The sequence below is a fragment of the Pongo pygmaeus genome, chromosome 1 (genome assembly GCF_028885625.2).
Source record: "Pongo pygmaeus isolate AG05252 chromosome 1, NHGRI_mPonPyg2-v2.0_pri, whole genome shotgun sequence".
NCBI lineage: Eukaryota > Metazoa > Chordata > Mammalia > Primates > Hominidae > Pongo > Pongo pygmaeus.
This window is the reverse complement of record NC_072373.2, coordinates 20739724-20760962: the sequence shown is the minus strand read 5'-3', so window position 1 is coordinate 20760962 and position 21239 is coordinate 20739724. Positions and strand designations below refer to the sequence as shown.

At 68.1% G+C, this 21239-nt stretch overlaps 9 non-coding genes across 9 annotated transcripts; all 9 read right to left on the bottom strand.

Annotated features, from left to right (window-relative positions):
* Nucleotides 1-1169: 1169 nt before the first annotated feature.
* On the bottom strand, nucleotides 1170-1288 carry LOC129022353 (5S ribosomal RNA). The gene has a single exon (XR_008496380.1). It is a non-coding gene; the product is annotated as a 5S ribosomal RNA (ribosomal RNA).
* Nucleotides 1289-3467: 2179 nt separating this feature from the next.
* On the bottom strand, nucleotides 3468-3586 carry LOC129022912 (5S ribosomal RNA). The gene has a single exon (XR_008496596.1). It is a non-coding gene; the product is annotated as a 5S ribosomal RNA (ribosomal RNA).
* A 2179-nt stretch (nucleotides 3587-5765) lies between these two features.
* LOC129022881 (5S ribosomal RNA) lies at nucleotides 5766-5884 on the bottom strand. Its single transcript, XR_008496587.1, has one exon. It is a non-coding gene; the product is annotated as a 5S ribosomal RNA (ribosomal RNA).
* Nucleotides 5885-8066: 2182 nt separating this feature from the next.
* On the bottom strand, nucleotides 8067-8185 carry LOC129022836 (5S ribosomal RNA). Its single transcript, XR_008496577.1, has one exon. It is a non-coding gene; the product is annotated as a 5S ribosomal RNA (ribosomal RNA).
* Nucleotides 8186-10340: 2155 nt separating this feature from the next.
* LOC129022784 (5S ribosomal RNA) lies at nucleotides 10341-10459 on the bottom strand. The gene has a single exon (XR_008496560.1). It is a non-coding gene; the product is annotated as a 5S ribosomal RNA (ribosomal RNA).
* Nucleotides 10460-12617: 2158 nt separating this feature from the next.
* On the bottom strand, nucleotides 12618-12736 carry LOC129022706 (5S ribosomal RNA). Its single transcript, XR_008496519.1, has one exon. It is a non-coding gene; the product is annotated as a 5S ribosomal RNA (ribosomal RNA).
* Nucleotides 12737-14902: 2166 nt separating this feature from the next.
* Nucleotides 14903-15021, bottom strand: LOC129022635 (5S ribosomal RNA). The gene has a single exon (XR_008496499.1). It is a non-coding gene; the product is annotated as a 5S ribosomal RNA (ribosomal RNA).
* A 2153-nt stretch (nucleotides 15022-17174) lies between these two features.
* Nucleotides 17175-17293, bottom strand: LOC129022414 (5S ribosomal RNA). The gene has a single exon (XR_008496413.1). It is a non-coding gene; the product is annotated as a 5S ribosomal RNA (ribosomal RNA).
* Nucleotides 17294-19471: 2178 nt separating this feature from the next.
* LOC129022581 (5S ribosomal RNA) lies at nucleotides 19472-19590 on the bottom strand. The gene has a single exon (XR_008496477.1). It is a non-coding gene; the product is annotated as a 5S ribosomal RNA (ribosomal RNA).
* Nucleotides 19591-21239: the final 1649 nt, after the last annotated feature.

Here is a 21239-nt window from a genome sequence, read left to right as displayed (position 1 = left end):
GCGCCCGGCTCCGGTAGGCAGCGCCCTTTTGAGCAGGCCGGGATAGGGTGGAGGGGGCTTGGGCTGCGCCAGAACACGGGGGCCAGGCGGTCCCTGTGAGAGGACCAACGGAGCGCTGAGACGGGCTTTTACTTGGCTGAATTGCTTGCTTTGGAGGTGGGTTTCGTAGGTTCCTTCCTTTCTTGGCACCACCCTGTGCTCTGGGTGCCTTGCGGCGGGCCCCGGGATTTGCAGAGTGCGCCCGCCCGCCCGTTTGGCGGGAGCCGTGGCACCGGGCGGGGCCGGAGGCCTGGGTCTCTGGCGTGTCCTCGGGACTGGTGTTGACACGAAGTGGGGGGCCGTTGGGAATCCGGGTGCACAGGGACTGTTTTCCTGGTGGCTGGCGAAGCAATGTCCTTCCCCCGGGTGAAGCAGCCCGTGCGTTCCGGAGCCGAGGTCTGGGCTGGCGCCTGTGGCACCCGCTGCCCCTGCCCGCCCCTTCCCCCGGTTTGGAAGGTTTTGACGACGGCGCGCCGCCCGGTGGGTGAATTGAATGGCCTGGGCGTTCCGGGAGCGGGAAGGCACCGCGAACGGCAGGGGACCCGCGCCTGCGGCTCTGGGGTCCGGCCCCCTGCCCTCCCAGGCTGGAGCCGGGCTCCTGGCGGGGCGGCGGCGAGGCGGAAGCGGTGGGATGCTGCTGCCCGGCGTGTAGTAGGGGCGGACCCCCAGGAGGAGGTCCCCGGCTGGGCTGCGGCGGAGGTGTAGGTGGGCGATAAAGGGGGAGCAGAGCGAGGGGAGGTTGGGGAGCATGGCGACCGTAGGGGGAAGGGAGGCAGCGGGGAAGCCAAAAAAGCCTGCAGGAGGCCGGGCGGGCGCGGTGGCTCCCGCCTGTAATCCCAGCACTGTGGGTGGGAGGCCGAGGCGGGTGGATCACCAGGTGAGGAGGTGGAGACCATCCCAGCTAACAGGGTGAAACCCCGTCTCTACGCAAAATAGAAAAAAAATCAGCCGGGCGTGGTGGCGGGCGCCTGCAGTCCCAGCTACTCGGGAGGCTGGGGCCGGAGAAGGGCGTGAACCCGGGAGGCGGAGCTTGCAGTGAGCCGAGATGGCGCCGCTGCACTCCAGCCTGGGCGACAGAGCGAGACTCCGTCTGGAAGAAGAGGAAAGAAAAAGCAAAAAGCCAAAGAAAAAGCCTACAGCACCCGGTATTCCCAGGCGGTCTCCCATCGAAGTACTAACCAGGCCCGACCCTGCTTACCTTCCGAGATCAGACGAGATCGGGCGCGTTCAGGGTGGTATGGCCGTAGACGCCGAGACAGGCGCCTGGCTGCCCCAAGAGCCCGGCCCAGCCATGCCCGCCGGATTGCAGCCGTCACCGGCAGCCCGGGGCCGCGGGGCTCGGATCGGGGACCCCCGAGCCCCTCGCCCGCGGCCTTCCCCCGGCTCCCCAGCTCCCGAGCTTCCACCACATGGGGCCCGCTCGGAACAGGGAGTGCTCCGAGGAGTCAGGGCCCATGGCCCACGATCCCGGGACCCCCTCCTGGTCCTCCGCCCTGCCGCGGAGGTGGCGTTTTGGATCCCTCGCCGCTCAGGCGCTCCCGCGAGGCCCCCTCTTGCCCCACCCACCCGGAGCCGTCAGGGCTGGCCAAGGGCGACCAGCCGGTCGGGCCGCGCGGGGCCTTTCTCTCCCAACGCCCCCAGCACGGTCGCGTGTCCCGACCAAGGCCCGGCCGGCCGGTGGGCAAGAGGGCGCGGGGGCGGGTAGCGGGTCGGGGGGCTGGCCCCGCTTCGCCCCGGGCTGCCACTAGAGGCGGCGGCCTGATCCCGGGTGAGAGGGGCTGAGAGAAACCCAGACACACCCCGCCACCACCAGGAGCAAATCCACTCCCCCACACACAGACACACCCGGGCGCGCTCGCACGCGCGGGCGCTCGCTCGCACACGCACGCACGCGCGCACACACACACACACACACAGACTCACCCACTCAGACACACACACACACACACACACAGACTCACCCACTGAGACACACACACACACACACACGGACACACACACACGTACACACACACACGCGGCTTGAAGGAGAGCAAGGACGAGATGGATGGAGAGATAGAAACCGAGGGAGGGAGAGAGACAGCGATCGAGAGAGACAGGGGAGGGGGAGAGGGAAGGAGACAGACAGAGAGGCTGAGAAAGAGACAGGGACAGAGAAAGAGAGAGAGACAGAGAGACAGAGGGAAGACGACAGAAGTAGCGCGAGGTCCAGGGGGAAACCTAGAAGAGAGAGGCGGAGGGAGCTAGAGAGCGAGAGCGATAGAGCCTTCGAGAGGAAGCGCCCGGCTCCGGTAGGCAGCGCCCTTTTGAGCAGGCCGGGATAGGGTGGAGGGGGCTTGGGCTGCGCCAGAACACGGGGGCCAGGCGGTCCCTGTGAGAGGACCAACGGAGCGCTGAGACGGGCTTTTACTTGGCTGAATTGCTTGCTTTGGAGGTGGGTTTCGTAGGTTCCTTCCTTTCTTGGCACCACCCTGTGCTCTGGGTGCCTTGCGGCGGGCCCCGGGATTTGCAGAGTGCGCCCGCCCGCCCGTTTGGCGGGAGCCGTGGCACCGGGCGGGGCCGGAGGCCTGGGTCTCTGGCGTGTCCTCGGGACTGGTGTTGACACGAAGTGGGGGGCCGTTGGGAATCCGGGTGCACAGGGACTGTTTTCCTGGTGGCTGGCGAAGCAATGTCCTTCCCCCGGGTGAAGCAGCCCGTGCGTTCCGGAGCCGAGGTCTGGGCTGGCGCCTGTGGCACCCGCTGCCCCTGCCCGCCCCTTCCCCCGGTTTGGAAGGTTGCGACGACGGCGCGCCGCCCGGTGGGTGAATTGAATGGCCTGGGCGTTCCGGGAGCGGGAAGGCACCGCGAACGGCAGGGGACCCGCGCCTGCCGCTCTGGGGTCCGGCCCCCTGCCCTCCCAGGCTGGAGCCGGGCTCCTGGCGGGGCGGCTGCGAGGCGGAAGCGGTGGGATGCTGCTGCCCGGCGTGTAGTAGGGGCGGACCCCCAGGAGGAGGTCTCCGGCTGGGCTGCGGCGGAGGTGTAGGTGGGCGATAAAGGGGGAGCAGAGCGAGGGGAGGTTGGGGAGCATGGTGACCGTAGGGTGAAGGGAGGCAGCGGGGAAGCCAAAAAAGCCTGCAGGAGGCCGGGCGGGCGCGGTGGCTCCCGCCTGTAATCCCAGCACTGTGGGTGGGAGGCCGAGGCGGGTGGATCACCAGGTGAGGAGGTAGAGACCATCCCGGCTAACAGGGTGAAACCCCGTCTCTACGCAAAATAGAAAAAAAATCAGCCGGGCGTGGTGGCGGGCGCCTGCAGTCCCAGCTACTCGGGAGGCTGGGGCCGGAGAAGGGCGTGAACCCGGGAGGCGGAGCTTGCAGTGAGCCGAGATGGCGCCGCTGCACTCCAGCCTGGGCGGCAGAGCGAGACTCCGTCTGGAAGAAGAGGAAAGAAAAAGCCTACAGCACCCGGTATTCCCAGGCGGTCTCCCATCCAAGTACTAACCAGGCCCGACCCTGCTTAGCTTCCGAGATCAGACGAGATCGGGCGCGTTCAGGGTGGTATGGCCGTAGACGCCGAGACAGGCGCCTGGCTGCCCCAAGAGCCCGGCCCAGCCATGCCCGCCGGATTGCAGCCGTCACCGCCTGCCGGGGCCGCGGGGCTCGGATCGGGGACCCCCGAGCCGCTCGCCCGCGGCCTTCCCCCGGCTCCCCAGCTCCCGAGCTTCCACCACATGGGGCCCGCTCGGAACAGGGAGTGCTCCGAGGCGTCAGGGCCCAGGGCCCAGGATCCCGGGACCCCCTCCTGGTCCTCCGCCCTGCCGCGGAGGTGGCGTTTTGGGTCCCTCGCCGCTCAGGCGCTCCCGCGAGGCCCCCTCTTGTCCCACCCACCCAGAGCCGTCAGGGCTGGCCAAGGGCGACCAGCCGGCCGGGCCTCGCGGGGCCTTTCTCTCCCAACGCCCCCAGCACGGTCGCGTGTCCCGACCAAGGCCCGGCCGGCCGGTGGGCAAGAGGGCGCGGGGGCGGGTAGCGGGTCGGGGGGGTGGCCCCGCTTTGCCCCGGGCTGCCACTAGAGGCGGCGGCCTGATCCCGGGTGAGAGGGGCTGAGAGAAACCCAGACACACCCCGGCACCACCAGGAGCAAATCCACTCCCCCACACACAGACACAGCCGGGCGCGCTCGCACGCGCGGGCGCTCGCTCGCACACGCACGCACGCACGCGCGCGCGCACACGCGCACACACACACACACACACACACACAGATTCACCCACTCAGACGCACACACCCACACACAGACACACACACACGTACACACACACACGCGGCTTGAAGGAGAGCAAGGACGAGATGGATGGAGAGATAGAAACCGAGGGAGGGAGAGAGACAGCGATCGAGAGAGACAGGGGAGGGGGAGAGGGAAGGAGACAGACAGAGAGGCTGAGAAAGAGACAGGGACAGAGAAAGAGAGACAGACAGAGAGACAGAGGGAAGACGACAGAAGTAGCGCGAGGTCCAGGGGGAAACCTAGAAGAGAGAGGCGGAGGGAGCTAGAGAGCGAGAGCGATAGAGCCTTCGAGAGGAAGCGCCCGGCTCCGGTAGGCAGCGCCCTTTTGAGCAGGCCGGGATAGGGTGGAGGGGGCTTGGGCTGCGCCAGAACACGGGGGCCAGGCGGTCCCTGTGAGAGGACCAACGGAGCGCTGAGACGGGCTTTTACTTGGCTGAATTGCTTGCTTTGGAGGTGGGTTTCGTAGGTTCCTTCCTTTCTTCGCACCACCCTGTGCTCTGGGTGCCTTGCGGCGGGCCCCGGGATTTGCAGAGTGCGCCCGCCCGCCCGTTTGGCGGGAGCCGTGGCACCGGGCGGGGCCGGAGGCCTGGGTCTCTGGCGTGTCCTCGGGACTGGTGTTGACACGAAGTGGGGGGCCGTTGGGAATCCGGGTGCACAGGGACTGTTTTCCTGGTGGCTGGCGAAGCAATGTCCTTCCCCCGGGTGAAGCAGCCCGTGCGTTCCGGAGCCGAGGTCTGGGCTGGCGCCTGTGGCACCCGCAGCCCCTGACCGCCCCTTCCCCCGGTTTGGAAGGTTGCGACGACGGCGCGCCGCCCGGTGGGTGAATTGAATGGCCTGGGCGTTCCGGGAGCGGGAAGGCACCGCGAACGGCAGGGGACCCGCGCCTGCGGCTCTGGGGTCCGGCCCCCTGCCCTCCCAGGCTGGAGCCGGGCTCCTGGCGGGGCGGCGGCGAGGCGGAAGCGGTGGGATGCTGCTGCCCGGCGTGTAGTAGGGGCGGACCCCCAGGAGGAGGTCCCCGGCTGGGCTGCGGCGGAGGTGTAGGTGGGCGATAAAGGGGGAGCAGAGCGAGGGGAGGTTGGGGAGCATGGCGACCGTAGGGGGAAGGGAGGCAGCGGGGAAGCCAAAAAAGCCTGCAGCAGGCCGGGCGGGCGCGGTGGCTCCCGCCTGTAATCCCAGCACTGTGGGTGGGAGGCCGAGGCGGGTGGATCACCAGGTGAGGAGGTGGAGACCATCCCGGCTAACAGGGTGAAACCCCGTCTCTACGCAAAATAGAAAAAAAATCAGCCGGGCGTGGTGGCGGGCGCCTGCAGTCCCAGCTACTCGGGAGGCTGGGGCCGGAGAAGGGCGTGAACCCGGGAGGCGGAGCTTGCAGTGAGCCGAGATGGCGCCGCTGCACTCCAGCCTGGGCGACAGAGCGAGACTCCGTCTGGAAGAAGAGGAAAGAAAAAGCAAAAAGCCAAAGAAAAAGCCTACAGCACCCGGTATTCCCAGGCGGTCTCCCATCCAAGTACTAACCAGGCCCGACCCTGCTTAGCTTCCGAGATCAGACGAGATCGGGCGCGTTCAGGGTGGTATGGCCGTAGACGCCGAGACAGGCGCCTGGCTGCCCCAAGAGCCCGGCCCAGCCATGCCCGCCGGATTGCAGCCGTCACCGGCAGCCCGGGGCCGCGGGGCTCGGATCGGGGACCCCCGAGCCCCTCGCCCGCGGCCTTCCCCCGGCTCCCCAGCTCCCGAGCTTCCACCACATGGGGCCCGCTCGGAACAGGGAGTGCTCCGAGGAGTCAGGGCCCATGGCCCACGATCCCGGGACCCCCTCCTGGTCCTCCGCCCTGCCGCGGAGGTGGCGTTTTGGATCCCTCGCCGCTCAGGCGCTCCCGCGAGGCCCCCTCTTGCCCCACCCACCCGGAGCCGTCAGGGCTGGCCAAGGGCGACCAGCCGGTCGGGCCGCGCGGGGCCTTTCTCTCCCAACGCCCCCAGCACGGTCGCGTGTCCCGACCAAGGCCCGGCCGGCCGGTGGGCAAGAGGGCGCGGGGGCGGGTAGCGGGTCGGGGGGCTGGCCCCGCTTCGCCCCGGGCTGCCACTAGAGGCGGCGGCCTGATCCCGGGTGAGAGGGGCTGAGAGAAACCCAGACACACCCCGCCACCACCAGGAGCAAATCCACTCCCCCACACACAGACACACCCGGGCGCGCTCGCACGCGCGGGCGCTCGCTCGCACACGCACGCACGCGCGCGCGCGCGCTCACGCACACACACACACACACACACACACACACAGATTCACCCACTCAGACGCACACACCCACACACAGACCCACACACACGTACACACACACACGCGGCTTGAAGGAGAGCAAGGATGAGATGGATGGAGAGATAGAAACCGAGGGAGGGAGAGAGACAGCGATCGAGAGAGACAGGGGAGGGGGAGAGGGAAGGAGACAGACAGAGAGGCTGAGAAAGAGACAGGGACAGAGAAAGAGAGACAGACAGAGAGACAGAGGGAAGACGACAGAAGTAGCGCGAGGTCCAGGGGGAATCCTAGAAGAGAGAGGCGGAGGGAGCTAGAGAGCGAGAGCGATAGAGCCTTCGAGAGGAAGCGCCCGGCTCCGGTAGGCAGCGCCCTTTTGAGCAGGCCGGGATAGGGTGGAGGGGGCTTGGGCTGCGCCAGAACACGGGGGCCAGGCGGTCCCTGTGAGAGGACCAACGGAGCGCTGAGACGGGCTTTTACTTGGCTGAATTGCTTGCTTTGGAGGTGGGTTTCGTAGGTTCCTTCCTTTCTTGGCACCACCCTGTGCTCTGGGTGCCTTGCGGCGGGCCCCGGGATTTGCAGAGTGCGCCCGCCCGCCCGTTTGGCGGGAGCCGTGGCACCGGGCGGGGCCGGAGGCCTGGGTCTCTGGCGTGTCCTCGGGACTGGTGTTGACACGAAGTGGGGGGCCGTTGGGAATCCGGGTGCACAGGGACTGTTTTCCTGGTGGCTGGCGAAGCAATGTCCTTCCCCCGGGTGAAGCAGCCCGTGCGTTCCGGAGCCGAGGTCTGGGCTGGCGCCTGTGGCACCCGCTGCCCCTGCCCGCCCCTTCCCCCGGTTTGGAAGGTTGCGACGACGGCGCGCCGCCCGGTGGGTGAATTGAATGGCCTGGGCGTTCCGGGAGCGGGAAGGCACCGCGAACGGCAGGGGACCCGCGCCTGCGGCTCTGGGGTCCGGCCCCCTGCCCTCCCAGGCTGGAGCCGGGCTCCTGGCGGGGCGGCGGCGAGGCGGAAGCGGTGGGATGCTGCTGCCCGGCGTGTAATAGGGGCGGACCCCCAGGAGGAGGTCTCCGGCTGGGCTGCGGCGGAGGTGTAGGTGGGCGATAAAGGGGGAGCAGAGCGAGGGGAGGTTGGGGAGCATGGTGACCGTAGGGGGAAGGGAGGCAGCGGGGAAGCCAAAAAACCCTGCAGGAGGCCGGGCGGGCGCGGTGGCTCCCGCCTGTAATCCCAGCACTGTGGGTGGGAGGCCGAGGCGGGTGGATCACCAGGTGAGGAGGTAGAGACCATCCCGGCTAACAGGGTGAAACCCCGTCTCTACGCAAAATAGAAAAAAAATCAGCCGGGCGTGGTGGCGGGCGCCTGCAGTCCCAGCTACTCGGGAGGCTGGGGCCGGAGAAGGGCGTGAACCCGGGAGGCGGAGCTTGCAGTGAGCCGAGATGGCGCCGCTGCACTCCAGCCTGGGCGGCAGAGCGAGACTCCGTCTGGAAGAAGAGGAAAGAAAAAGCAAAAAGCCAAAGAAAAAGCCTACAGCACCCGGTATTCCCAGGCGGTCTCCCATCCAAGTACTAACCAGGCCCGACCCTGCTTAGCTTCCGAGATCAGACGAGATCGGGCGCGTTCAGGGTGGTATGGCCGTAGACGCCGAGACAGGCGCCTGGCTGCCCCAAGAGCCCGGCCCAGCCATGCCCGCCGGATTGCAGCCGTCACCGCCAGCCCGGGGCCGCGGGGCTCGGATCGGGGACCCCCGAGCCGCTCGCCCGCGGCCTTCCCCCGGCTCCCCAGCTCCCGAGCTTCCACCACATGGGGCTCGCTCGGAACAGGGAGTGCTCCGAGGCGTCAGGGCCCAGGGCCCACGATCCTGGGACCCCCTCCTTGTCCTCCGCCCTGCCGCGGAGGTGGCGTTTTGGGTCCCTCGCCGCTCAGGCGCTCCCGCGAGGCCCCCTCTTGCCCCACCCACCCAGAGCCGTCAGGGCTGTCCAAGGGCGACCAGCCGGCCGGGCCGCGCGGGGCCTTTCTCTCCCAACGCCCCCAGCACGGTCGCGTGTCCCGACCAAGGCCCGTCCGGCCGGTGGGCAAGAGGGCGCGGGGGCGGGTAGCGGGTCGGGGGGGTGGCCCCGCTTTGCCCCGGGCTGCCACTGGAGGCGGCGGCCTGATCCCGGGTGAGAGGGGCTGAGAGAAACCCAGACACACCCCGCCACCACCAGGAGCATATCCACTCCCCCACACACAGACACACACGGGCGCGCTCGCACGCGCGGGCGCTCTCTCGCACACGCACGCACGCACGCGCGCGCGCACACGCACACACACACACACACACACAGACTCACCCACTCAGACGCACACACACACACACAGACACACACACACGTACACACACACACGCGGCTTGAAGGAGAGCAAGGACGAGATGGATGGAGAGATAGAAACCGAGGGAGGGAGAGAGACAGCGATCGAGAGAGACAGGGGAGGGGGAGAGGGAAGGAGACAGACAGAGAGGCTGAGAAAGAGACAGGGACAGAGAAAGAGAGACAGACAGAGAGACAGAGGGAAGACGACAGAAGTAGCGCGAGGTCCAGGGGGAAACCTAGAAGAGAGAGGCGGAGGGAGCTAGAGAGCGAGAGCGATAGAGCCTTCGAGAGAAAGCGCCCGGCTCCGGTAGGCAGCGCCCTTTTGAGCAGGCCGGGATAGGGTGGAGGGGGCTTGGGCTGCGCCAGAACACGGGGGCCAGGCGGTCCCTGTGAGAGGACCAACGGAGCGCTGAGACGGGCTTTTACTTGGCTGAATTGCTTGCTTTGGAGGTGGGTTTCGTAGGTTCCTCCCTTTCTTGGCACCACCCTGTGCTCTGGGTGCCTTGCGGCGGGCCCCGGGATTTGCAGAGTGCGCCCGCCCGCCCGTTTGGCGGGAGCCGTGGCACCGGGCGGGGCCGGAGGCCTGGGTCTCTGGCGTGTCCTCGGGACTGGTGTTGACACGAAGTGGGGGGCCGTTGGGAATCCGGGTGCACAGGGACTGTTTTCCTGGTGGCTGGCGAAGCAATGTCCTTCCCCCGGGTGAAGCAGCCCGTGCGTTCCGGAGCCGAGGTCTGGGCTGGCGCCTGTGGCACCCGCTGCCCCTGCCCGCCCCTTCCCCCGGTTTGGAAGGTTGCGACGACGGCGCACCGCCCGGTGGGTGAATTGAATGGCCTGGGCGTTCCGGGAGCGGGAAGGCACCGCGAACGGCAGGGGACCCGCGCCTGCGGCTCTGGGGTCCGGCCCCCTGCCCTCCCAGGCTGGAGCCGGGCTCCTGGCGGGGCGGCGGCGAGGCGGAAGCGGTGGGATGCTGCTGCCCGGCGTGTAATAGGGGCGGACCCCCAGGAGGAGGTCTCCGGCTGGGCTGCGGCGGAGGTGTAGGTGGGCGATAAAGGGGGAGCAGAGCGAGGGGAAGTTGGGGAGCATGGTGACCGTAGGGGGAAGGGAGGCAGCGGGGAAGCCAAAAAAGCCTGCAGGAGGCCGGGCGGGCGCGGTGGCTCCCGCCTGTAATCCCAGCACTGTGGGTGGGAGGCCGAGGCGGGTGGATCACCAGGTGAGGAGGTAGAGACCATCCCGGCTAACAGGGTGAAACCCCGTCTCTACGCAAAATAGAAAAAAAATCAGCCGGGCGTGGTGGCGGGCGCCTGCAGTCCCAGCTACTCGGGAGGCTGGGGCCGGAGAAGGGCGTGAACCCGGGAGGCGGAGCTTGCAGTGAGCCGAGATGGCGCCGCTGCACTCCAGCCTGGGCGGCAGAGCGGGACTCCGTCTGGAAGAAGAGGAAAGAAAAAGCCTACAGCACCCGGTATTCCCAGGCGGTCTCCCATCCAAGTACTAACCAGGCCCGACCCTGCTTAGCTTCCGAGATCAGACGAGATCGGGCGCGTTCAGGGTGGTATGGCCGTAGACGCCGAGACAGGCGCCTGGCTGCCCCAAGAGCCCGGCCCAGCCATGCCCGGCGGATTGCAGCCGTCACCGCCAGCCCGGGGCCGCGGGGCTCGGATCGGGGACCCCCGAGCCGCTCGCCCGCGGCCTTCCCCCGGCTCCCCAGCTCCCGAGCTTCCACCACATGGGGCTCGCTCGGAACAGGGAGTGCTCCGAGGCGTCAGGGCCCAGGGCCCACGATCCTGGGACCCCCTCCTGGTCCTCCGCCCTGCCGCGGAGGTGGCGTTTTGGGTCCCTCACCGCTCAGGCGCTCCCGCGAGGCCCCCTCTTGCCCCACCCACCCAGAGCCGTCAGGGCTGGCCAAGGGCGACCAGCCGGCCGGGCCGCGCGGGGCCTTTCTCTCCCAACGCCCCCAGCACGGTCGCGTGTCCCGACCAAGGCCCGTCCGGCCGGTGGGCAAGAGGGCGCGGGGGCGGGTAGCGGGTCGGGGGGGTGGCCCCGCTTTGCCCCGGGCTGCCACTAGAGGCGGCGGCCTGATCCCCGGTGAGAGGGGCTGAGAGAAACCCAGACACACCCCGCCACCACCAGGCGCAAATCCACTCCCCCACACACAGACACACCCGGGCGCGCTCACACGCACGCACGCACGCGCGCGCGCGCACGCACACACACACACACACACACACACACAGATTCAGCCACTCAGACGCACACACACACACACAGACACACACACACGTACACACACACACGCGGCTTGAAGGAGAGCAAGGATGAGATGGATGGAGAGATAGAAACCGAGGGAGGGAGAGAGACAGCGATCGAGAGAGACAGGGGAGGGGGAGAGGGAAGGAGACAGACAGAGAGGCTGCGAAAGAGACAGGGACAGAGAAAGAGAGACAGACAGAGAGACAGAGGGAAGACGACAGAAGTAGCGCGAGGTCCAGGGGGAATCCTAGAAGAGAGAGGCGGAGGGAGCTAGAGAGCGAGAGCGATAGAGCCTTCGAGAGGAAGCGCCCGGCTCCGGTAGGCAGCGCCCTTTTGAGCAGGCCGGGATAGGGTGGAGGGGGCTTGGGCTGCGCCAGAACACGGGGGCCAGGCGGTCCCTGTGAGAGGACCAACGGAGCGCTGAGACGGGCTTTTACTTGGCTGAATTGCTTGCTTTGGAGGTGGGTTTCGTAGGTTCCTTCCTTTCTTGGCACCACCCTGTGCTCTGGGTGCCTTGCGGCGGGCCCCGGGATTTGCAGAGTGCGCCCGCCCGCCCGTTTGGCGGGAGCCGTGGCACCGGGCGGGGCCGGAGGCCTGGGTCTCTGGCGTGTCCTCGGGACTGGTGTTGACACGAAGTGGGGGGCCGTTGGGAATCCGGGTGCACAGGGACTGTTTTCCTGGTGGCTGGCGAAGCAATGTCCTTCCCCCGGGTGAAGCAGCCCGTGCGTTCCGGAGCCGAGGTCTGGGCTGGCGCCTGTGGCACCCGCTGCCCCTGCCCGCCCATTCCCCCGGTTTGGAAGGTTGCGACGACGGCGCGCCGCCCGGTGGGTGAATTGAATGGCCTGGGCGTTCCGGGAGCGGGAAGGCACCGCGAACGGCAGGGGACCCGCGCCTGCGGCTCTGGGGTCCGGCCCCCTGCCCTCCCAGGCTGGAGCCCGGCTCCTGGCGGGGCGGCGGCGAGGCGGAAGCGGTGGGATGCTGCTGCCCGGCGTGTAATAGGGGCGGACCCCCAGGAGGAGGTCTCCGGCTGGGCTGCGGCGGAGGTGTAGGTGGGCGATAAACGGGGAGCAGAGCGAGGGGAGGTTGGGGAGCATGGTGACCGTAGGGGGAAGGGAGGCAGCGGGGAAGCCAAAAAAGCCTGCAGGAGTCCGGGCGGGCGCGGTGGCTCCCGCCTGTAATCCCAGCACTGTGGGTGGGAGGCCGAGGCGGGTGGATCACCAGGTGAGGAGGTAGAGACCATCCCGGCTAACAGGGTGAAACCCCGTCTCTACGCAAAATAGAAAAAAAATCAGCCGGGCGTGGTGGCGGGCGCCTGCAGTCCCAGCTACTCGGGAGGCTGGGGCCGGAGAAGGGCGTGAACCCGGGAGGCGGAGCTTGCAGTGAGCCGAGATGGCGCCGCTGCACTCCAGCCTGGGCGGCAGAGCGAGACTCCGTCTGGAAGAAGAGGAAAGAAAAAGCAAAAAGCCAAAGAAAAAGCCTACAGCACCCGGTATTCCCAGGCGGTCTCCCATCCAAGTACTAACCAGGCCCGACCCTGCTTAGCTTCCGAGATCAGACGAGATCGGGCGCGTTCAGGGTGGTATGGCCGTAGACGCCGAGACAGGCGCCTGGCTGCCCCAAGAGCCCGGCCCAGCCATGCCCGCCGGATTGCAGCCGTCACCGCCAGCCCGGGGCAGCGGGGCTCGGATCGGGGACCCCCGAGCCGCTCGCCCGCGGCCTTCCCCCTTCTCCCCAGCTCCCGAGCTTCCACCACATGGGGCTCGCTCGGAACAGGGAGTGCTCCGAGGCGTCAGGGCCCAGGGCCCACGATCCTGGGACCCCCTCCTGGTCCTCCGCCCTGCCGCGGAGGTGGCGTTTTGGGTCCCTCGCCACTCAGGCGCTCCCGCGAGGCCCCCTCTTGCCCCACCCACCCAGAGCCGTCAGGGCTGTCCAAGGGCGACCAGCCGGCCGGGACGCGCGGGGCCTTTCTCTCCCAACGCCCCCAGCACGGTCGCGTGTCCCGACCAAGGCCCGTCCGGCCGGTGGGCAAGAGGGCGCGGGGGCGGGTAGCGGGTCGGGGGGGTGGCCCCGCTTTGCCCCGGGCTGCCACTAGAGGCGGCGGCCTGATCCCGGGTGAGAGGGGCTGAGAGAAACCCAGACACACCCCGCCACCACCAGGAGCAAATCCACTCCCCCACACACAGACACACACGGGCGCGCTCGCACGCGCGGGCGCTCTCTCGCACACGCACGCACGCACGCGCGCGCGCACACGCACACACACACACAGACTCACCCACTCAGACGCACACACACACACACAGACACACACACACGTACACACACACACGCGGCTTGAAGGAGAGCAAGGACGAGATGGATGGAGAGATAGAAACCGAGGGAGGGAGAGAGACAGCGATCGAGAGAGACAGGGGAGGGGGAGAGGGAAGGAGACAGACAGAGAGGCTGAGAAAGAGACAGGGACAGAGAAAGAGAGACAGACAGAGAGACAGAGGGAAGACGACAGAAGTAGCGCGAGGTCCAGGGGGAAACCTAGAAGAGAGAGGCGGAGGGAGCTAGAGAGCGAGAGCGATAGAGCCTTCGAGAGGAAGCGCCCGGCTCCGGTAGGCAGCGCCCTTTTGAGCAGGCCGGGATAGGGTGGAGGGGGCTTGGGCTGCGCCAGAACACGGGGGCCAGGCGGTCCCTGTGAGAGGACCAACGGAGCGCTGAGACGGGCTTTTACTTGGCTGAATTGCTTGCTTTGGAGGTGGGTTTCGTAGGTTCCTCCCTTTCTTGGCACCACCCTGTGCTCTGGGTGCCTTGCGGCGGGCCCCGGGATTTGCAGAGTGCGCCCGCCCGCCCGTTTGGCGGGAGCCGTGGCACCGGGCGGGGCCGGAGGCCTGGGTCTCTGGCGTGTCCTCGGGACTGGTGTTGACACGAAGTGGGGGGCCGTTGGGAATCCGGGTGCACAGGGACTGTTTTCCTGGTGGCTGGCGAAGCAATGTCCTTCCCCCGGGTGAAGCAGCCCGTGCGTTCCGGAGCCGAGGTCTGGGCTGGCGCCTGTGGCACCCGCTGCCCCTGCCCGCCCATTCCCCCGGTTTGGAAGGTTGCGACGACGGCGCGCCGCCCGGTGGGTGAATTGAATGGCCTGGGCGTTCCGGGAGCGGGAAGGCACCGCGAACGGCAGGGGACCCGCGCCTGCGGCTCTGGGGTCCGGCCCCCTGCCCTCCCAGGCTGGAGCCCGGCTCCTGGCGGGGCGGCGGCGAGGCGGAAGCGGTGGGATGCTGCTGCCCGGCGTGTAATAGGGGCGGACCCCCAGGAGGAGGTCTCCGGCTGGGCTGCGGCGGAGGTGTAGGTGGGCGATAAACGGGGAGCAGAGCGAGGGGAGGTTTGGGAGCATGGTGACCGTAGGGGGAGGGGAGGCAGCGGGGAAGCCAAAAAAGCCTGCAGGAGGCCGGGCGGGCGCGGTGGCTCCCGCCTGTAATCCCAGCACTGTGGGTGGGAGGCCGAGGCGGGTGGATCACCAGGTGAGGAGGTAGAGACCATCCCGGCTAACAGGGTGAAACCCCGTCTCTACGCAAAATAGAAAAAAAATCAGCCGGGCGTGGTGGCGGGCGCCTGCAGTCCCAGCTACTCGGGAGGCTGGGGCCGGAGAAGGGCGTGAACCCGGGAGGCGGAGCTTGCAGTGAGCCGAGATGGCGCCGCTGCACTCCAGCCTGGGCGGCAGAGCGAGACTCCGTCTGGAAGAAGAGGAAAGAAAAAGCAAAAAGCCAAAGAAAAAGCCTACAGCACCCGGTATTCCCAGGCGGTCTCCCATCCAAGTACTAACCAGGCCCGACCCTGCTTAGCTTCCGAGATCAGACGAGATCGGGCGCGTTCAGGGTGGTATGGCCGTAGACGCCGAGACAGGCGCCTGGCTGCCCCAAGAGCCCGGCCCAGCCATGCCCGCCGGATTGCAGCCGTCACCGCCAGCCCGGGGCAGCGGGGCTCGGATCGGGGACCCCCGAGCCGCTCGCCCGCGGCCTTCCCCCGGCTCCCCAGCTCCCGAGCTTCCACCACATGGGGCTCGCTCGGAACAGGGAGTGCTCCGAGGCGTCAGGGCCCAGGGCCCACGATCCTGGGACCCCCTCCTGGTCCTCCGCCCTGCCGCGGAGGTGTCGTTTTGGGTCCCTCGCCGCTCAGGCGCTCCCGCGAGGCCCCCTCTTGCCCCACCCACCCAGAGCCGTCAGGGCTGTCCAAGGGCGACCAGCCGGCCGGGCCGCGCGGGGCCTTTCTCTCCCAACGCCCCCAGCACGGTCGCGTGTCCCGACCAAGGCCCGTCCGGCCGGTGGGCAAGAGGGCGCGGGGGCGGGTAGCGGGTCGGGGGGGTGGCCCCGCTTTGCCCCGGGCTGCCACTAGAGGCGGCGGCCTGATCCCGGGTGAGAGGGGCTGAGAGAAACCCAGACACACCCCGCCACCACCAGGAGCAAATCCACTCCCCCACACACAGACACACACGGGCGCGCTCGCACGCGCGGGCGCTCTCTCGCACACGCACGCACGCACGCGCGCGCGCACACGCACACACACACACACACACAGACTCACCCACTCAGACGCACACACACACACACAGACACACACACACGTACACACACACACGCGGCTTGAAGGAGAGCAAGGACGAGATGGATGGAGAGATAGAAACCGAGGGAGGGAGAGAGACAGCGATCGAGAGAGACAGGGGAGGGGGAGAGGGAAGGAGACAGACAGAGAGGCTGAGAAAGAGACAGGGACAGAGAAAGAGAGACAGACAGAGAGACAGAGGGAAGACGACAGAAGTAGCGCGAGGTCCAGGGGGAAACCTAGAAGAGAGAGGCGGAGGGAGCTAGAGAGCGAGAGCGATAGAGCCTTCGAGAGGAAGCGCCCGGCTCCGGTAGGCAGCGCCCTTTTGAGCAGGCCGGGATAGGGTGGAGGGGGCTTGGGCTGCGCCAGAACACGGGGGCCAGGCGGTCCCTGTGAGAGGACCAACGGAGCGCTGAGACGGGCTTTTACTTGGCTGAATTGCTTGCTTTGGAGGTGGGTTTCGTAGGTTCCTCCCTTTCTTGGCACCACCCTGTGCTCTGGGTGCCTTGCGGCGGGCCCCGGGATTTGCAGAGTGCGCCCGCCCGCCCGTTTGGCGGGAGCCGTGGCACCGGGCGGGGCCGGAGGCCTGGGTCTCTGGCGTGTCCTCGGGACTGGTGTTGACACGAAGTGGGGGGCCGTTGGGAATCCGGGTGCACAGGGACTGTTTTCCTGGTGGCTGGCGAAGCAATGTCCTTCCCCCGGGTGAAGCAGCCCGTGCGTTCCGGAGCCGAGGTCTGGGCTGGCGCCTGTGGCACCCGCTGCCCCTGCCCGCCCATTCCCCCGGTTTGGAAGGTTGCGACGACGGCGCGCCGCCCGGTGGGTGAATTGAATGGCCTGGGCGTTCCGGGAGCGGGAAGGCACCGCGAACGGCAGGGGACCCGCGCCTGCGGCTCTGGGGTCCGGCCCCCTGCCCTCCCAGGCTGGAGCCCGGCTCCTGGCGGGGCGGCGGCGAGGCGGAAGCGGTGGGATGCTGCTGCCCGGCGTGTAATAGGGGCGGACCCCCAGGAGGAGGTCTCCGGCTGGGCTGCGGCGGAGGTGTAGGTGGGCGATAAAGGGGGAGCAGAGCGAGGGGAGGTTGGGGAGCATGGTGACCGTAGGGGGAAGGGAGGCAGCGGGGAAGCCAAAAAAGCCTGCAGGAGGCCGGGCGGGCGCGGTGGCTCCCGCCTGTAATCCCAGCACTGTGGGTGGGAGGCCGAGGCGGGTGGATCACCAGGTGAGGAGGTAGAGACCATCCCGGCTAACAGGGTGAAACCCCGTCTCTACGCAAAATAGAAAAAAAATCAGCCGGGCGTGGTGGCGGGCGCCTGCAGTCCCAGCTACTCGGGAGGCTGGGGCCGGAGAAGGGCGTGAACCCGGGAGGCGGAGCTTGCAGTGAGCCGAGATGGCGCCGCTGCACTCCAGCCTGGGCGGCAGAGCGAGACTCCGTCTGGAAGAAGAGGAAAGAAAAAGCCTACAGCACCCGGTATTCCCAGGCGGTCTCCCATCCAAGTACTAACCAGGCGCGACCCTGCTTAGCTTCCGAGATCAGACGAGATCGGGCGCGTTCAGGGTGGTATGGCCGTAGACGCCGAGACAGGCGCCTGGCTGCCCCAAGAGCCCGGCCCAGCCATGCCCGCCGGATTGCAGCCGTCACCGCCAGCCCGGGGCCGCGGGGCTCGGATCGGGGACCCCCGAGCCGCTCGCCCGCGGCCTTCCCCCGGCTCCCCAGCTCCCGAGCTTCCACCACATGGGGCTCGCTCGGAACAGGGAGTGCTCCGAGGCGTCAGGGCCCAGGGCCCACGATCCTGGGACCCCCTCCTGGTCCTCCGCCCTGCCGCGGAGGTGGCGTTTTGGGTCCCTCACCGCTCAGGCGCTCCCGCGAGGCCCCCTCTTGCCCCACCCACCCAGAGCCGTCAGGGCTGGCCAAGGGCGACCAGCCGGCCGGGCCGCGCGGGGCCTTTCTCTCCCAACGCCCCCAGCACGGTCGCGTGTCCCGACCAAGGCCCGTCCGGCCGGTGGGCAAGAGGGCGCGGGGGCGGGTAGCGGGTCGGGGGGGTGGCCCCGCTTTGCCCCGGGCTGCCACTAGAGGCGGCGGCCTGATCCCGGGTGAGAGGGGCTGAGAGAAACCCAGACACACCCCGCCACCACCAGGAGCAAATCCACTCCCCCACACACAGACACACCCGGGCGCGCTCGCACGCGCGGGCGCTCGCTCGCACACGCACGCCCGCACGCGCGCGCGCACACGCACACACACACACACACACACACACAGGTTCACCCACTCAGACGCACACACACACACACAGACACACACACACGTACACACACACACGCGGCTTGAAGGAGAGCAAGGATGAGATGGATGGAGAGATAGAAACCGAGGGAGGGAGAGAGACAGCGATCGAGAGAGACAGGGGAGGGGGAGAGGGAAGGAGACAGACAGAGAGGCTGAGAAAGAGACAGGGACAGAGAAAGAGAGACAGACAGAGAGACAGAGGGAAGACGACAGAAGTAGCGCGAGGTCCAGGGGGAATCCTAGAAGAGAGAGGCGGAGGGAGCTAGAGAGCGAGAGCGATAGAGCCTTCGAGAGGAAGCGCCCGGCTCCGGTAGGCAGCGCCCTTTTGAGCAGGCCGGGATAGGGTGGAGGGGGCATGGGCTGCGCCAGAACACGGGGGCCAGGCGGTCCCTGTGAGAGGACCAACGGAGCGCTGAGACGGGCTTTTACTTGGCTGAATTGCTTGCTTTGGAGGTGGGTTTCGTAGGTTCCTTCCTTTCTTGGCACCACCCTGTGCTCTGGGTGCCTTGCGGCGGGCCCCGGGATTTGCAGAGTGCGCCCACCCGCCCGTTTGGCGGGAGCCGTGGCACCGGGCGGGGCCGGAGGCCTGGGTCTCTGGCGTGTCCTCGGGACTGGTGTTGACACGAAGTGGGGGGCCGTTGGGAATCCGGGTGCACAGGGACTGTTTTCCTGGTGGCTGGCGAAGCAATGTCCTTCCCCCGGGTGAAGCAGCCCGTGCGTTCCGGAGCCGAGGTCTGGGCTGGCGCCTGTGGCACCCGCTGCCCCTGCCCGCCCCTTCCCCCGGTTTGGAAGGTTGCGACGACGGCGCGCCGCCCGGTGGGTGAATTGAATGGCCTGGGCGTTCCGGGAGCGGGAAGGCACCGCGAACGGCAGGGGACACGCGCCTGCGGCTCTGGGGTCCGGCCCCCTGCCCTCCCAGGCTGGAGCCGGGCTCCTGGCGGGGCGGCGGCGAGGCGGAAGCGGTGGGATGCTGCTGCCCGGCGTGTAATAGGGGCGGACCCCCAGGAGGAGGTCTCCGGCTGGGCTGCGGCGGAGGTGTAGGTGGGCGATAAAGGGGGAGCAGAGCGAGGGGAGGTTGGGGAGCATGGTGACCGTAGGGGGAAGGGAGGCAGCGGGGAAGCCAAAAAAGCCTGCAGGAGGCCGGGCGGGCGCGGTGGCTCCCGCCTGTAATCCCAGCACTGTGGGTGGGAGGCCGAGGCGGGTGGATCACCAGGTGAGGAGGTAGAGACCATCCCGGCTAACAGGGTGAAACCCCGTCTCTACGCAAAATAGAAAAAAAATCAGCCGGGCGTGGTGGCGGGCGCCTGCAGTCCCAGCTACTCGGGAGGCTGGGGCCGGAGAAGGGCGTGAACCCGGGAGGCGGAGCTTGCAGTGAGCCGAGATGGCGCCGCTGCACTCCAGCCTGGGCGGCAGAGCGAGACTCCGTCTGGAAGAAGAGGAAAGAAAAAGCAAAAAGCCAAAGAAAAAGCCTACAGCACCCGGTATTCCCAGGCGGTCTCCCATCCAAGTACTAACCAGGCCCGACCCTGCTTAGCTTCCGAGATCAGACGAGATCGGGCGCGTTCAGGGTGGTATGGCCGTAGACGCCGAGACAGGCGCCTGGCTGCCCCAAGAGCCCGGCCCAGCCATGCCCGCCGGATTGCAGCCGTCACCGCCAGCCCGGGGCCGCGGGGCTCGGATCGGGGACCCCCGAGCCGCTCGCCCGCGGCCTTCCCCCGGCTCCCCAGCTCCCGAGCTTCCACCACATGGGGCTCGCTCGGAACAGGGAGTGCTCCGAGGCGTCAGGGCCCAGGGCCCACGATCCTGGGACCCCCTCCTTGTCCTCCGCCCTGCCGCGGAGGTGGCGTTTTGGGTCCCTCGCCGCTCAGGCGCTCCCGCGAGGCCCCCTCTTGCCCCACCCACCCAGAGCCGTCAGGGCTGTCCAAGGGCGACCAGCCGGCCGGGCCGCGCGGGGCCTTTCTCTCCCAACGCCCCCAGCACGGTCGCGTGTCCCGACCAAGGCCCGTCCGGCCGGTGGGCAAGAGGGCGCGGGGGCGGGTAGCGGGTCGGGGGGGTGGCCCCGCTTTGCCCCGGGCTGCCACTGGAGGCGGCGGCCTGATCCCGGGTGAGAGGGGCTGAGAGAAACCCAGACACACCCCGCCACCACCAGGAGCATATCCACTCCCCCACACACAGACACACACGGGCGCGCTCGCACGCGCGGGCGCTCTCTCGCACACGCACGCACGCACGCGCGCGCGCACACGCACACACACACACACACACACAGACTCACCCACTCAGACGCACACACACACACACAGACACACACACACGTACACACACACACGCGGCTTGAAGGAGAGCAAGGACGAGATGGATGGAGAGATAGAAACCGAGGGAGGGAGAGAGACAGCGATCGAGAGAGACAGGGGAGGGGGAGAGGGAAGGAGACAGACAGAGAGGCTGAGAAAGAGACAGGGACAGAGAAAGAGAGACAGACAGAGAGACAGAGGGAAGACGACAGAAGTAGCGCGAGGTCCAGGGGGAAACCTAGAAGAGAGAGGCGGAGGGAGCTAGAGAGCGAGAGCGATAGAGCCTTCGAGAGGAAGCGCCCGGCTCCGGTAGGCAGCGCCCTTTTGAGCAGGCCGGGATAGGGTGGAGGGGGCTTGGGCTGCGCCAGAACACGGGGGCCAGGCGGTCCCTGTGAGAGGACCAACGGAGCGCTGAGACGGGCTTTTACTTGGCTGAATTGCTTGCTTTGGAGGTGGGTTTCGTAGGTTCCTCCCTTTCTTGGCACCACCCTGTGCTCTGGGTGCCTTGCGGCGGGCCCCGGGATTTGCAGAGTGCGCCCGCCCGCCCGTTTGGCGGGAGCCGTGGCACCGGGCGGGGCCGGAGGCCTGGGTCTCTGGCGTGTCCTCGGGACTGGTGTTGACACGAAGTGGGGGGCCGTTGGGAATCCGGGTGCACAGGGACTGTTTTCCTGGTGGCTGGCGAAGCAATGTCCTTCCCCCGGGTGAAGCAGCCCGTGCGTTCCGGAGCCGAGGTCTGGGCTGGCGCCTGTGGCACCCGCTGCCCCTGCCCGCCCCTTCCCCCGGTTTGGAAGGTTGCGACGACGGCGCACCGCCCGGTGGGTGAATTGAATGGCCTGGGCGTTCCGGGAGCGGGAAGGCACCGCGAACGGCAGGGGACCCGCGCCTGCGGCTCTGGGGTCCGGCCCCCTGCCCTCCCAGGCTGGAGCCGGGCTCCTGGCGG